Source organism: Onychostoma macrolepis, chromosome 04 (assembly GCF_012432095.1).
Source record: "Onychostoma macrolepis isolate SWU-2019 chromosome 04, ASM1243209v1, whole genome shotgun sequence".
In the NCBI taxonomy this organism is placed as follows: domain Eukaryota; kingdom Metazoa; phylum Chordata; class Actinopteri; order Cypriniformes; family Cyprinidae; genus Onychostoma; species Onychostoma macrolepis.
This window is the reverse complement of record NC_081158.1, coordinates 1,392,299-1,407,194: the sequence shown is the minus strand read 5'-3', so window position 1 is coordinate 1,407,194 and position 14,896 is coordinate 1,392,299. Positions and strand designations below refer to the sequence as shown.

The 14,896-nt window shown below is 36.3% G+C and overlaps 1 long non-coding RNA gene across 2 annotated transcripts in view; it reads right to left on the bottom strand.

Moving 5' to 3' along the window:
• Nucleotides 1-14,064, bottom strand: part of LOC131538273 (uncharacterized) — a 28,691-nt gene extending 14,627 nt beyond the window's left edge. For both annotated transcript variants that reach the window (XR_009270517.1, XR_009270518.1), the window contains exon 1: nt 14,051-14,064. This is a non-coding gene — a long non-coding RNA (uncharacterized LOC131538273). The remainder of the gene's footprint in view (nt 1-14,050) is intronic.
• Nucleotides 14,065-14,896: the final 832 nt, after the last annotated feature.

Here is a 14,896-nt window from a genome sequence, read left to right as displayed (position 1 = left end):
CAACCTCACCAATAACGGAACGGCTGATGAAGTTGGAGAATTTCCTCAGGCAATATCCGAAACCTTTATTCAGGTTGGTGAATGGGGCGTATATTTTTTATGGATGTTGATACAAGGAGTAAACAAAAATCTCTGGTGGCACTTTATAACTGGATGTTTTCAATTGATAAGAATAATATTAATGAAGAGAAGTAAAATTATTCTGGTTTGCCATTTAATTGTGGTATCAGAAGGATGGAGTAAAATACTTGGTGTTAGAGGGTTAATAGCGTTGACCTTGACCAGTATATACAAATTGTGTGTAGATGTGACTGTGAAAGTTACGGGAAGGAATGATTTTATTATGTGGTGTGAAATAGCAATTATAGTGATTGATGCAATATACCTACTAGGGGTATTGTTTGCTAAGTACGGAAAAGAAGCTTATCTTTGGATAATCATAGGAGTTATGACTTTAAGTGCATTTTTGCTAGGATGTTATTTGCAAAATGAAAATATTCTTTTGATGGGTATAATGATTTTGATGAATAGATGGGATAAAATGAAAAAGAAACTTAAAGAATGTGTAAGCTGTTGTCGAAGATTGACAGATGTGAACTCAGCCGAACCATTCTCTGCCTGATTTTCAGGACCTGGCAGGATGGAACGAGCTGAATCAGATAATATATGAAACATCCTGCAGAACCAAAAGAAACAGGAAAAGTCATAGGCAAATGCAAATTTGTTACGGGTGTGGCGGCTCCACAAGGCAATTATTTTTCGAGTTAATCAATGGACAAAGGCATTGAACTAGATGTATGAGAATGCCTAATAATAAGGTAATAGATGGACTAGGTAAAGAGGTTCCTATATGGACCCAAGTTCATTGTATGGCTACAAGACATGGAGTATGCGAAAGATGGCAATTAAAAATAAATGGTTTTATTGATATAACATTACGAAAAGATGAAAACTGTATATTTCATATCCCTTGGTGGATTAAATTATGTGTAGTAGGGCGACAATATGAACGACAAGGATCTAAATCAGGACGGACAGTAATAATTTTCCAACTATTAGAATTCTTAGAGCTAACAGAGAAGGAAGAATGGAATGGCAAAGAATTTAAGAAAATTCAAACAATTGTGAGTACAGGTGTGTTCGGCTTGGGCTTTGTTGATGGTCCTAATTTCTTTTACAGGCCTCTGCAGTGATGGTACAGGAGAATTCCGGTCATTTGATCGAAATGACTCTTGGGCGGTTTTTTCATGCGGCCTGGTATCGGCCCAGAATCGCAGGACGAGTCTATTTCTCTCTGGCAGTATTGCGAGTTCTTGTGGATAGAGATGGGGATCTCAATGAATGTCTTATGCACGATAGCCCTAGAAAGCAAGATCTTCTTCCTATTTGGGAAATGAGGAGATTCGTAGAGATTACATTTTTCAGAAGATGGAAAAACATTTTTGATGTATATATTGAGAAAAAATATACAAGCGATAGAATTGGCACAACTTTTATGAAATGTGTTGAAGATAGATTACCAGTAGATGGTCAACTTACTAGAGAATTAGATCAGATAACCGCAAGAGAGGGTGTAATATTATTCCCTAATTCAACTGATATGCGATTCCCTGATCAATCCTCTAACAGAAACGTAAGGAAGAGGTCAGATAAAATAGAAGTTGATTTTGATGATTTTTTAGTTCAAGGAATACAAAGAGACTGGAGTAGGGAGGTCAAGAAACATGAGAAGAAGGAACGTCGCAGACGGGCCCAAGAGAGAGCGAGAGGACCAGAAGATCATCTTCAAGATGAAGGCAATATTGAGACTGATGAGAAAACAGGAAATGACAAATAAAAGAATAATGAAATTAATAAGAGAGATGATTGAATTATGTGATTATTCAGATGAACTGCAAAAGTTAACAAATGATTTAGAGACAGTGAAACTCTAGACTCCTGTTATAAAAATATGAGTGTTGAAAGCTATGTATAAATATATCTTATGTCGAAACCATAGATGATTATAATCTTATAGGTTTAACGGTTATATAGTTGCTGTGCTTATTTTGTAACATGACGGTTAAAAGCAAGAGGATGCACTTTGCATTTCCATGCAAGGTGGAACCTTTAGCTAAACCGTGGCATAAGATGCTCTTAACACCTGCTAGAGGTGTTATATTGTGGTTTAGGTATATAGGTTTATATGTTGCTTATGTTTGAAAAAGGTGTCAATTTTTTTATAAAGTTTAAAATAGAACTAGACACGCTTGCTATCTAGAGATGTTGTAATATTTCCTTCTGAACTTTTGACATTACTTTTGTACAGACTCTGACATAAAGGTCATGTTTCCTGCCTGGGATGGAGGAGGCAGTTACAAGCGGTGCAAGAACTATATAAATGCTTGTTAGACTATATGTCATGGCCGACACTTCGTGGTGAAGACTATTCGCTGTTATTTTATTGTTATTTGCTTATGAGTTATTTGTTTTTTAATAAAACGAAACCAATGCTTTGGTGATTCGTTAACTTTCTTAAACAAGTCTGAGTGATTAATTAATAATAATAACTCGTTATCTGAACCTGAATATATTCTAAACGAGCTCCAAGAGGTACGAATTTGACTGAGCCAGGACGGTCACCGGCGGGGAAGCATCCGGAATCATTAACAGCATCCATTCAGATAAGAGGTAAATATGCATTCGCTATTTATAAGGTACTTATGGATGATGAAGATGTGAATTATGGATTTTTGGATCTTTTAACCGGTATAAAAGCACAACAAAACCAAAGTAATAGTAACAATTTAATTGATGTTCAACAAATAAGAAACCGATATAATACAGATAAAGACATGATAAAGCTTGGCTTATTGAATATTAGATCCCTTTCTTCAAAAGCACTTTTTGTAAATATGTTCACTCACCATAAACTAGATGTGCTTTGTCTGACAGAAACCTGGCTAAAACCAGATGATTACATTACTTTAAACGAGTCTACACCACAAGATTACTGTTACAAACATGAACCGCGTCCAAAAGGTAAAGGGGGAGGTGTTGCTACAATATATAGCAATATTTTCAGTATCTCTCAGAGGTCGGGTTTCAAGTATAATTCGTTCGAAGTAATGGTGCTTCATATAACGTTATCCAAAGAAACAAGTGTTAATAAAAATAAATCCCCTGTGATGTTTGTACTGGCTACTGTATACAGGCCACCAGGGCACCATACAGACTTTATTAAAGAATTTTCTGATCTTCTGTCGGAGTTAGTGCTGACTGCAGATAAAGTCCTAATCGTTGGTGATTTTAATATCCATGTTGATAATGAAAAAGATTCGTTGGGATCAGCATTTATAGGCATTCTAAACTCTATTGGTGTTAAACAACACGTGTCAGGACGTACTCATTGTCGAAATCATACTCTAGATTTAATACTGTCACATGGAATTGATGTCAGTGGCATTGAAATTTTGCAGCAGAGCGATGATATCTCAGATCATTATCTAGTCTCCTGTATATTCCATATAGCTAAAGCTGTAAAGCCAACTTCTTGTTACAAATATGGTAGAACCATTACCTCTACCACAAAGACTGCTTTATAAATAATCTTCCTGACTTATCTCAGTTCCTCAGCATATCCAATAGCTCAGAACAACTTGATGTAACAGGAACTATGGACTCTCTCTTTTCTAGCACTTTAGATGGGGTTGCTCCTTTACGCTTAAGGAAGATTAAGGATAAGAGTCCAACACCGTGGTATAATGAGCACACTCGCGCCCTAAAGAGAGCAGCCCGGAAAATGGAGCGCAGCTGGAGGAAAACTAAATTAGAGGTATTTCGTTTAGCTTGGCGGGAAAGTACCCTATCCTACAGAAAAGCATTAAAAACTGCTAGATCTGATTACTATTCGTCTCTTCTAGAAGAAAACAAACATAACCCTCTGTATTTATTCAATACAGCGACTAAATTAACGAAAAATAAAGCATCAACAGGTGTTGGCATTTCTCAAGAGCATAGCAGTAATGACTTTATGAACTACTTCACTTCCAAGATCGATACTATCAGAGATAAAATTGTATCCTTGCAGCCGTCAGCTACAGTATCGCATCAGATAGCGCACTATAGACCCCCTGAGGAACAATTCCACTCATTATCTACTGTAGGAGAGGAAGAATTGTATAAACTTGTTAAATCATCTAAACCAACAACATGTATGTTAGACCCGATTCCATCTAAACTACTAATAGAGCTGCTTCCAGAAGTCATAGATCCTCTTTTGGCTATTATTAATTCATCTTTGTCATTAGGATATGTCCCCAAAACCTTCAAATTGGCTGTTATTAAGCCTCTCATAAAAAAAACGCAACTAGACCCCAAAGACCTAGTTAATTACAGACCGATCTCAAATCTCCTTTTCTGTCAAAGATACTAGAAAGGTAGTATCCTCACAATTATATTCCTTCTTAGAGAAAATGATATCTGTGAGGAATTCCAGTCAGGATTTAGATCGTATCATAGTACTGAGACTGCTCTCATTAGAGTTACAAATGACCTGCTTCTATCATCTGATCGTGGTTGTATCTCTTTATTAGTTCTACTGGATCTTAGCAATGCGTTCGACACTATCGACCACAACATTATTTTGAATAGACTACAAAACTTTGTTGGCATTAGTGGAAGCACCTTAGCATGGTTCAAATCGTACTTATCTGACCGCCATCAGTTCGTAGCAGTGAATGAAGAGGTATCATATCGATCACAAGTGCAGTATGGAGTACCTCAAGGCTCAGTACTAGGGCCGTTACTTTTCACGCTTTACATGTTACCCTTGGGAGATATTATCAGGGGACATGGTGTTAGCTTTCACTGTTGTGCTGATGATACTCAGCTCTATATTTCTTCGCGGCCCGGTGAAACACACCAAATTGAGAAAATAACGGAATGCATTGTCGATATAAAAAAACTGGATGACGAGTAATTTTTTACTGCTAAATTCTGAAAAAACAGAGGTGTTAATTATCGGACCTAAACACCCCACATGTAATAACCTAGAACATTATCTAACACTTGATGGCTGCTCTGTCAATTCTTCTTCATCAGTCAGGAACCTAGGTGTGCTGTTTGATAGCAATCTTTCATTCGAAAGCCATGTTTCTAGCATCTGTAAAACTGCGTTTTTTCATCTCAAAAACATATCTAAATTGCGACCTATGCTCTCAACGTCAAATGCAGAAATGTTAGTTCATGCGTTTATGACCTCAAGGTTAGACTATTGTAATGCTTTATTGGGTGGTTGTTCTGCACGCTTGATCAACAAGCTACAGTTGGTCCAAAATGCAGCAGCTAGAGTCCTTACTAGAACCAGGAAATATGACCATATTAGCCGGTTCTGTCAACACTGCATTGGCTCCTATCAAACATCGGATAGATTTTAAAATCTTGTTAATTACTTATAAAGCCCTGAATGGTTTAGCTCCTCAGTACTTGAGCGAGCTCTTATCGCATTACAGTCCTCCACGTCCGCTGCGTTCTCAAAACTCTGGTCGTTTGATAATACCTAGAATATCAAAATCGACTGTGGGCGGAAGATCCTTTTCCTATTTAGCACCCAAACTCTGGAACAATCTACCTATCACTGTTCGGGAGGCAGACACACTCTGTCAGTTCAAATCTAGATTAAAGACCCATCTCTTTAGCCTGGCTTACACATAACACAGTAATATGCTTCTATTATTCAAATCCGTTAAAGGGTTGTTAGGCTGCATTAATTAGATCAACCGGAACCGGGAACACTCCCCATAACACACGATGTACTCGTTACATCGTAAGTAGAATGGCATCTACGCTAATATTTGTCTGTTTCTTTCCTATTGTTTCTCAGTCCGTATCCGATCAGATGGTGGATCACCAACCAAGAGATGATGTCTACAGCCCTGATCATCAGCGGAGACCAGGACACCCAGATGACCCCCAGAGACATATCTCCAGCGAAAACCTGGATTAAAATACAATAAAACTAAAAATATAACAAAATACCTAACTACATAATACTACTATTGTTAGAACTTGCAACAAAATTAAAATATAAACTTTTGAACTGTGGGTTTCGTCTGGTCAGAGGAGAACTGGCCCCCCGACTGAGCCTGGTTTCTCCCAAGGTTTTTTTTTCTCCATTCTGTCACAGAGGGAGTTTTGGTTCCCTGCCGCTGTCGCCTCTGGCTTGTTCAGTTGGGGAAACTTAATTTCTAGCGATTATCGCCGATTTGATTGCACAGATACTATTTAAACTAAACTGAGCTAGACAATGACATCTCTGAATTCAATAATGAAATGCCTTTAACTGAAAATTGAGTGTTTAATCTTAACATTACACATTACTGACACTCTATCCTCCAATTTGATACTATTAAGTGCTTTGACACAATCTGTATTGTTAAAAGCGCTATATAAATAAAGGTGACTTGACATGTCAGCAATTCCAACTTGGATGTTTGTAATGCCTATAGTAGATCTTTATTTAATAGATGAAGTGAAGAAACAGGATTGTGACCCAATAAAAATAAGTGTTAACAAATATATGGATCAGAAATATTACGACATGAGACAGATATTCACAGATGGTTCAAAAGATCCAGAAACTATGAAAACAGGAATAGCAGTAGTTATTCCACAATATGAAATAGTTAAGAAAAGAACCTTGGATTTCTTATCGGTATTTACAGCAGAGTTGGTAGATATTGTTATGGCTCTCCAACGGGTAGAGGTAAATAGAATTTTTAAAAAATCAGTAATATGTTCAAATTCATTGGCGGCATTAAAGAGCATTCAATCAGGCCGGTCTAACTGCAGACAAGATCTTATACTTGAAATACTGCAGTGTATATATAGAATGAAAAATCAGGGCACTTTTATTTCATTTATTTGGGTTCCAGCACATGTTGGAGTTGAAGGAAATGAGAAGGCAGATATGCATGCTAAGAATTATTTGAACTTGAATCAGATAAGAATTGACATAAACATTAGTTTATGTCAAAAATAATAATTAGGAAAGCTCTTATAAATGCATGGCAGATACTTTGGGAGAAAGAGAAGACTGGACAAAATCTATATAGAATTCAAAGAGAAATAGGAATATGTAACAATGACATGGGATTAAGTAGACGGGAAAAATCAGTAATAACAAGAATTAAAACAGGACATACTGCATTAAATGGAAATCTAAATAGAATCAAGAAACATCCGACTAGATTATGCATGTGTGACCCTTGGCTTAGGATATAAAAAGAAACCCGACTATGCCACCTAGGTTATCACCCAGGAAAAATAAAAGAAAACAATTACCCAAAATAAATTAAACCAAAAAGAGTAACAATAATATGAAGGACCCTGCTAGTCCGGATTGGATCAAAGACAGAGACGTGACTTACCAAAATAACATTTCACACCAAGGATGAATCATAAATTCTAAAATATTATGCTACAGGTCTCATTAACAGTTTACCACTTAGTTACCCACAGGTTACAAAGAGACCATAAAATCCTATTCTAACAGAAGGGGAAAACCTCACAACAAATCAGTGCATCCATAAAATTCTTAAAGCAAGTGACAAACCCAAAAAGAAAGTAACTAACAAAAGAATCAAAACAAATCCACACTCCCCTTCTGTTAAACTTCAGGATTGGGATCATCCAGCAGCCACCTGTGGATACTGGCGCACTTAATATTTAAAAATCAAGCGAACACACAGGTTAATTTTAATAAACTTGCATAAAAGACAAATGTCCAAACTCTCGTCATAAGATTACCATACGGATCAGTCGGACAAAGTAGTCGTATGGATCCTCGATGGGGCACCGGTATAACACCGTGCCCACCACGTAACCAGCTGTATACGCAATAAAAAATTGAATCTAACAATACACAAACACAGCAATATGAAGGGAATAAAACAGCTACAAACAGCATTAAATCAGACCGATGTAACAAACGGCCAAGAATACAGGGATAATAAACAGCAGCTAGCGTTCTCAGGCCGCACCTAAAATACAAATAAAAACATAAGTTTAACTTCAATAAACTTCCCCTTTAAAACCCACAATAGACTTCTTACCGCCGGGATGAAGTTCATAAGCTCTGACAGACTACACGAACTGTGCTCACCACTCCACTCACACTCTCCTAACGGCAAACACATCTTTAGACGGTAACATCTTACAAAAGGACTAATCAAAGGCAGACAACTCACCAGGAAAACGGGGATAGACGGCGAGGAAGTCTATACTGTAGTACGGCGTGTAGAGAAGTCACACACCATGCTTTACCCGAGACCTTTTAAAGCCGTGTGAACCAATATACTTTAATCACGGAGCCACGCAGGTGTGCTCAATGACACTACGCAACAACGCCAGTGGGTGTGTCCTACCACTGGGGATATACCCAACCATTGCGAAAGAAAATAAACCCGTCACACATGCATTGTGGGATTTTTAAAACTGTAGAACATGTACTGTTGCATTGTAGAGCATATAACAATGAACAAAAAATGCTAGAAGCTACAGTACTGGAAGAAGGTTAGAAGATATATTAAGCAAGCTACAAAAACTATATAAGAATATAATTATGTCTATTTATTTATTTTTATGATTATTATTTAGTTTAGTATGATATACCTACATATACATATATCGATGCTCCACAATCCAGTACAGATGGTGGTGGTAATGCACTAATAAGGTAGTCTGCCAACCACCAGTAAACATTAGAAGAAGAAGAAGAATTCTTTGATAAGTCTTGCTGATTGTCACTGCAGTTGTAAGTGCCATTCTAGGTTCCTGTTCACGGTTTGTTTTTTCTCTTGTCTGATTCTTTGGATTATCATGTTTGCCTCTGTTTTCTGCCTCGTTGTTATTGTTTGGACTGACTGCGCGGTGTTGCAACTTCTTGCCTGTTTTTTTTATTTTTGATTCTTGATTATCCTAATAAAGGACTGCACTAGGATCCTCAACCTGTGTGTCTGAGCAGTATGTGACAGGTCCACAGCTTTTGCTTGTTGTACTTACAATAGTGTTATAATTACAGAATTGGCTACAAATTGCACAATAAAGCATTACTGCAGCACCGTGTAGTAGAAGTGCAGATTCACTGGATCACTGAACTGCAGTTGTGCTGTGTCTGCTTCATTATATTGCCGGCAGACAAAAGTGCCTAACTTGCAATGTTTTTATTCAAATTAGCTTTCAATGTTAAATTCACATTAAATATAATATATAATCGTATTAAAAATGACATGGCACCCTTAAACAGACAGGTTTTTATGCATACTTAATAATTACATTATTAGGTTACTTTGACCATCACCCACTATCAACATAATCTATAAAGGTGAGAATCGAGATATTTCATGACATAGTTCGTGCGTTTGGGAATGTTTCGAATAAAAAGGAAAAAAGGAAATAAAACATAAGTGCTGTTGTGGCTGCTGTGTGTCACATGATGACCCCCCAACTCCTGCCCCATCAAAAATGATGAGTGCATGACGCCCCTGATTGTCAGTGTGCCGTTTTATTTCATTTTACTCCAGTTGTACTTTGTATTGCAGGTTTTACTGCTGTTGAACTATATTGTACTATAGTTATGGTAACTCTTTATAATAACTGCACGCTATGAATCATTAGGTAAGCATTACTAAATAGTCAGTTCATCCTTTATAAAGCATTGTTCCAACATTAATAGTCATTAGTAAGCAGTTTATAAATGCAGCTATAAATGCCTTGTTCTTGATTTATAAGCATATCTATTACAAAGGAGATTTAAAGGCTCATTTATCTTCCTAACAGAAAAAAATAAACAAACACAACACAGAGGGATACAGAACTCAGAAATATTTATTTCAAGATGAAAAAAAAAATGAAACTGTCGAACTGTACACTTTTTAATTTTTCTTTTTAGTTGAACAGTTTCCTTTTTGCATCATGAAAAACTATTTCTGTGTTCTGTATCCCTCTGTGTTGTGTTTGTTTAACTTGTCTGTTTGGAAGATAAATGAGCCTTTAAATCTCCTTTATAAATGCTTTACAAGGTATGAATAGTCCTCACTTTAGATGAGCTCACAAAAATAGATGGCTGGCAACTACTAAATGTTTTATAACTACCTGACTTAATCATGAATTACAGCAGGAATATGTGTTAATAAAGCATTTATTAACACACTGAGCAACTATTATCATGTGTCTAAATAATAAGATTCATAAATGTACATTTAAATAGTTTATTAATAATTTACTTACACTTTCTAAATGATCTTATGAACCACTGACAACTCCTAAATAACTGGTTTGTAAATAACGTAATAATTTTGAAATTATAAACTGATCATTAATAAAGTATGAAAATACAATTATTAAACATTATAGATATGCTCAAGAACAAAACATTTATAGCTGTATTTATAAACTGCTTACTAATGCCTATTAATGTTGGAACAATGCTTTATAAATGATGAATTGACTATTTACTAATGATTAACTAATGATTCGTAGTGTGCAGTTATTATAAAGTGTTACCGGATGTTATAAGTTTCGCTGAGTAAATACTGCTGGATAAAACAAAAATGGTGTCTGTCTTCATTTCAGACTGCAAAGCAACTAAATGTGATTATTTTAAGGGGGTGATTCTTTTCTATACCAACTGTATATTGTAACTAAAAAATAAAAGATTGCAAATAAAAAATCTTCTTAATTACATAATTACAAAAATAAAGTAACTGACAATAAAATTATTTTTTTGTCTTTGTTTGTGGGTCTAAAATATTTGCTTGCAAGTAGAAAAGTTTTGCTTGCGAGTTGAAAAGTTTTGAATGCAAGTGAAGCTGCATCTCAGTGGGCAGTGTCTATGAGCCAGAATGAAAGACCTGTTTCAATTGGTCACTCTCACTTGGAGTGTTACTTTGGCCACACCCACTGCACAGTTCTTCCATTCCAATTGACAGAGAGTAAGGTTGTGGTATGGAGAGGGCAACACTTCCTGGTCTAATATCATAAACTCCACAAGATCACTCTGAAGGGCATGTAGCAAGATAACCAGTTAACTTTCAAAGATTACCAGTGGCCTGGATTGTTGTTGTTTACATTTACTGCATGCTATTTTGTTCCCATTTGTTTTGAAATCACCGCTAAATAACGTCCATTAGGGCTTTTAGGCCAAAAGTGTGCACATTTGGTCAAATATTGATGAATTCACATGTTTAGTTCATATTTCTTTAGAAATAATTGACATCTCATCATCCAATCTAATGAGAAGGAAGTGGTGTATGATTCACGGATGATGATTCACTACGGACTGTGTTCTATCTCTGTACATTCCTAACAGTTAGAAATGTCTACATACAGATTGCCATGTGTGACTTAATGCTAATTGTAGCTACAATGCACCTTACCAGGTGTGTTTTTCATGCATGATTTTGGCAAAAGAATGTATTTAAGGTCAAAAGACATTTCATAACAGGTGGTTAAATGTATATTAGGATTGGGGATATGGTTGAGAAAGGCTGCGCCAAATGGGCAAAAAGTGCAACAGAGTCACTGATTGTACGGTCAGCCATAGATGTCTATGTTGTCACCTGTGTAAAGTCAAAGTCTTTTCTAAAGTCTAAAGTCTTACTCAGAAGAAGAGGTTTTAGACCCACAAACAAAGACAGCAGAAGAGCCAAAAACAGGGTGTCTAAACTCTGTCCTGGATGGCTGGTGTCCTGCAGAGTTCAGCTCTTTCTAGGCATGCTATAAACTTCCAGGCAGGTGTGTTGAGGCAGGTTGGAACTAAACTCCGCAGGACACCGGTCCTCCAGGACAGAGTTTGGACACCCCTGGCCAAAAATAAGATTTATTAAAAAGGAAATTTTTTTAGAAAGTCTTAAGAAAACTTTCTATTTGCAATCTTTTATTTTTAAATTACAATATAATTAATTTTGCTCTCAAAAACAGTAAATTTGATTGCATAAAAAACACAAAAGTAACTCTATATAATGTCCTCTCTATTCAAACATTGCTGTTCAGACTTGTTCGTCTGTGGTGGAATGAATTGCCAAACTACACCCAATCTACTGAGTAGGGTTGGGTACCGTTCACATTTGAACCGGTACGGTATCGGTATCTGAAATTCGGTACCAGTACCCAACGGTACCTTTTTTCGGTACTTTACTCTCTGTGTAATAACAAAAACATGTATTTCAGTGAAAAAATAAGTCCAAAACTCTCAATTTCAACATTTTGAACAATATAGGGCCCTACATTTTTTTTTTCTTTTTTTTCTTGTGGTTTATTTTTTTCTGATAATCAAATGAAGGCATGAAACATTTATTTATTTTTAATCCAATGAAAATGAAACCCTTTTATTTTTTGGCAAACAAATTGAGGTTTACTGTTAATACATGGTAGAAAAATTGTGTGAATATTCCTTTAAAAATGTTTTAATAATAATTGTATTTTTTTTCTACAATTAAGTCGTTAATGTGGTTGTAATAATTCCTTTTATCATTTAATTGTTTTATTTAAATTTGTCAGTAAATGGAATATATAAAGACGCACATTATACTGTACAAAAGTAATACAAGAGTAATATAGGCTATTTTTGTTACGTTAAACCGCACTTTTATTTTGACAGGTTGCCATGAAGTTTCTGAGTGTATCCCGTTTGATATGATGCTAGTTTTCTCAAATGAAACGGTAAAATTCTCATGAAGTGACTCTCACAGCCTGTAAGTTCATGTGTTCATGTTGTGAGATGCAGAGTTCACGTGTGCTTCAGTATTTGTGTAGTAAACACAACCGCGTCTCCGCCATTCATACATACCGAGGCTAACGGAACATGCAGGATTCATATTTAAACCGTCTTTTTGCGTTTTAATATTCACATACACTAGTTCATATCGCGATTCAAATTAAGTGACAGACATTCTTTTATTCATCCAAAACTTGACGAATTCTGCGGCATTCCGCACTATAGAGTAAATTCCGTTTTTATGAACCCTGATAGCACACGTACATCTCTGAGACGTCTATTTGACGTCTGCATTTACATCTGCAAGACGTATTTTTTAGGGTGTTTGCTCATCTGCAATACGTCTATAGGACGTCTCCTTTTAGATGTCAAATAGACGTCTATTAGATGTCTTTAAGATGTTTATGATTTAGAATGTATGTAAAACTGACATCTTACAGATGTCTGTCAGACGTTTATAGACAGCAGATGCTTTCCAGATCAAGAGATCTTTAACAGACATCTTGCAGACGTACGTGTGCTATCTGGGAATGGACTCCGCCATCCTGTCCACGTTTTCGCGGAAACCATATGACCCTAGAAATGTAAGCACACTTCAGAACATTTCGGTTTGCCCTATGTGTTGTGTTTTAAAGAGTTGCAGGGGTGACAAGTCACAGGGTCTCTCCCTCTCTCTCTCTCGTAAGCGCCCAAATGCGTTCTCAGGTACCGAAATTAGGTACCGAATGATTTAATGTGAATCGATACTCGGTAGTACCGACGCAATTCGGTCGGTACCCTTAAAAGTACCGAGTTCGGTACCCAACCCTACTACTGAGACAATCTTCACAACTACTTTCTCTTCTGCATTTCACTTCTGCTCTACCTTGTGAACTTGAAGATCATGAACAACTGCATAAAACAAGATGAGAAAAATCATAAATAACACTTTTAATAATGTTTTCCTAACTCTTACTCTTTTTTTAATTAGTGAGATAAACTATTATTATTCACAGTTTGACAAAAAGTCACATGCTTGAACAAACACTATATATTCTTAAAACATTACCATATTCTTTTCTGTACAGTAATTCATAAACAATCATTTTTTTTTTTTTTTTTTTTTTTAAATGTATAGAGAAATAATCTTAAAAATATAACGCATAACATTTTTTATATTATGCATTTTGTGAAAGACTGTCAAACTGAAAAAAACTGGGTGCTACCAGGAAGACAAAATCAAGGTTTAATAACCTAAAGCAATGCAATATCATAAAGAAACAAACAGACAGAAAAGACCATACCAACACTTACTTTGTACTATGAATGTATCTGCTTCTCAGAGGTCTACAGGAAAACACCCTTCTCTTTTTTATCTCAATGGACTGTACCATCATCCAGCACCACAGGGGAGACTCTCATTGTAACTGTACAAACACAAAAGCAACCACCAAATCTATTATTATAAGAAATGTCTTTTCTGTTAAAATAATATTAATGATTTTAAAAACCATAAAAGCAGACTTTAGGATATTGTAGTTTATTTTCCATTAATCTGTTACATTCAGTTTGTCATGTGTTTTGCAGGAATAAGAACTTGAAGAGGAGATGAACTTGCTGATCTGGCTTGGTTACTTTTGAGTTCAGTCAAATTCAGCAGAGCTGTCAAAAAGCTAGAACTGATTATACAGTCAAGTTGGACAGCCAGCTCAAGTTCAAATTTGCAGACGACACAACAGTGGTGGGCCTCATTAGCAATGAGGACAAACAAGGGCAGACGAGGAGAGTAAACCTTCCCCTTCTGTCCTTACAACCTTTTACAGAGGCACAATAGAGAGTATTTTGACCAGCAGCCTCTCAGTCTGGTTTAGTAGCTGCACGCCTGCAGACAAGAAGTCTATCCAGAGAGTGATAAAGACAGCAGAGAAAATCATGAGGACCTCTCTACCGTCTATACAGGAATTACATCTGACACGCTGCCTTAGTAGAGCCTCCAAAATAATCAGTGACTCCACCCATTCCTGACATGCTTTCCGGGTCAGGAAGCAGACAGACTGGATAAACCGACCGTCTGCTAGCCACCTCACATCACAGAAGTCAGTTAACTCTCAATGATATGTTCACTTACCATAAACTAGATGTGCTTTGTTTGACAGAAAC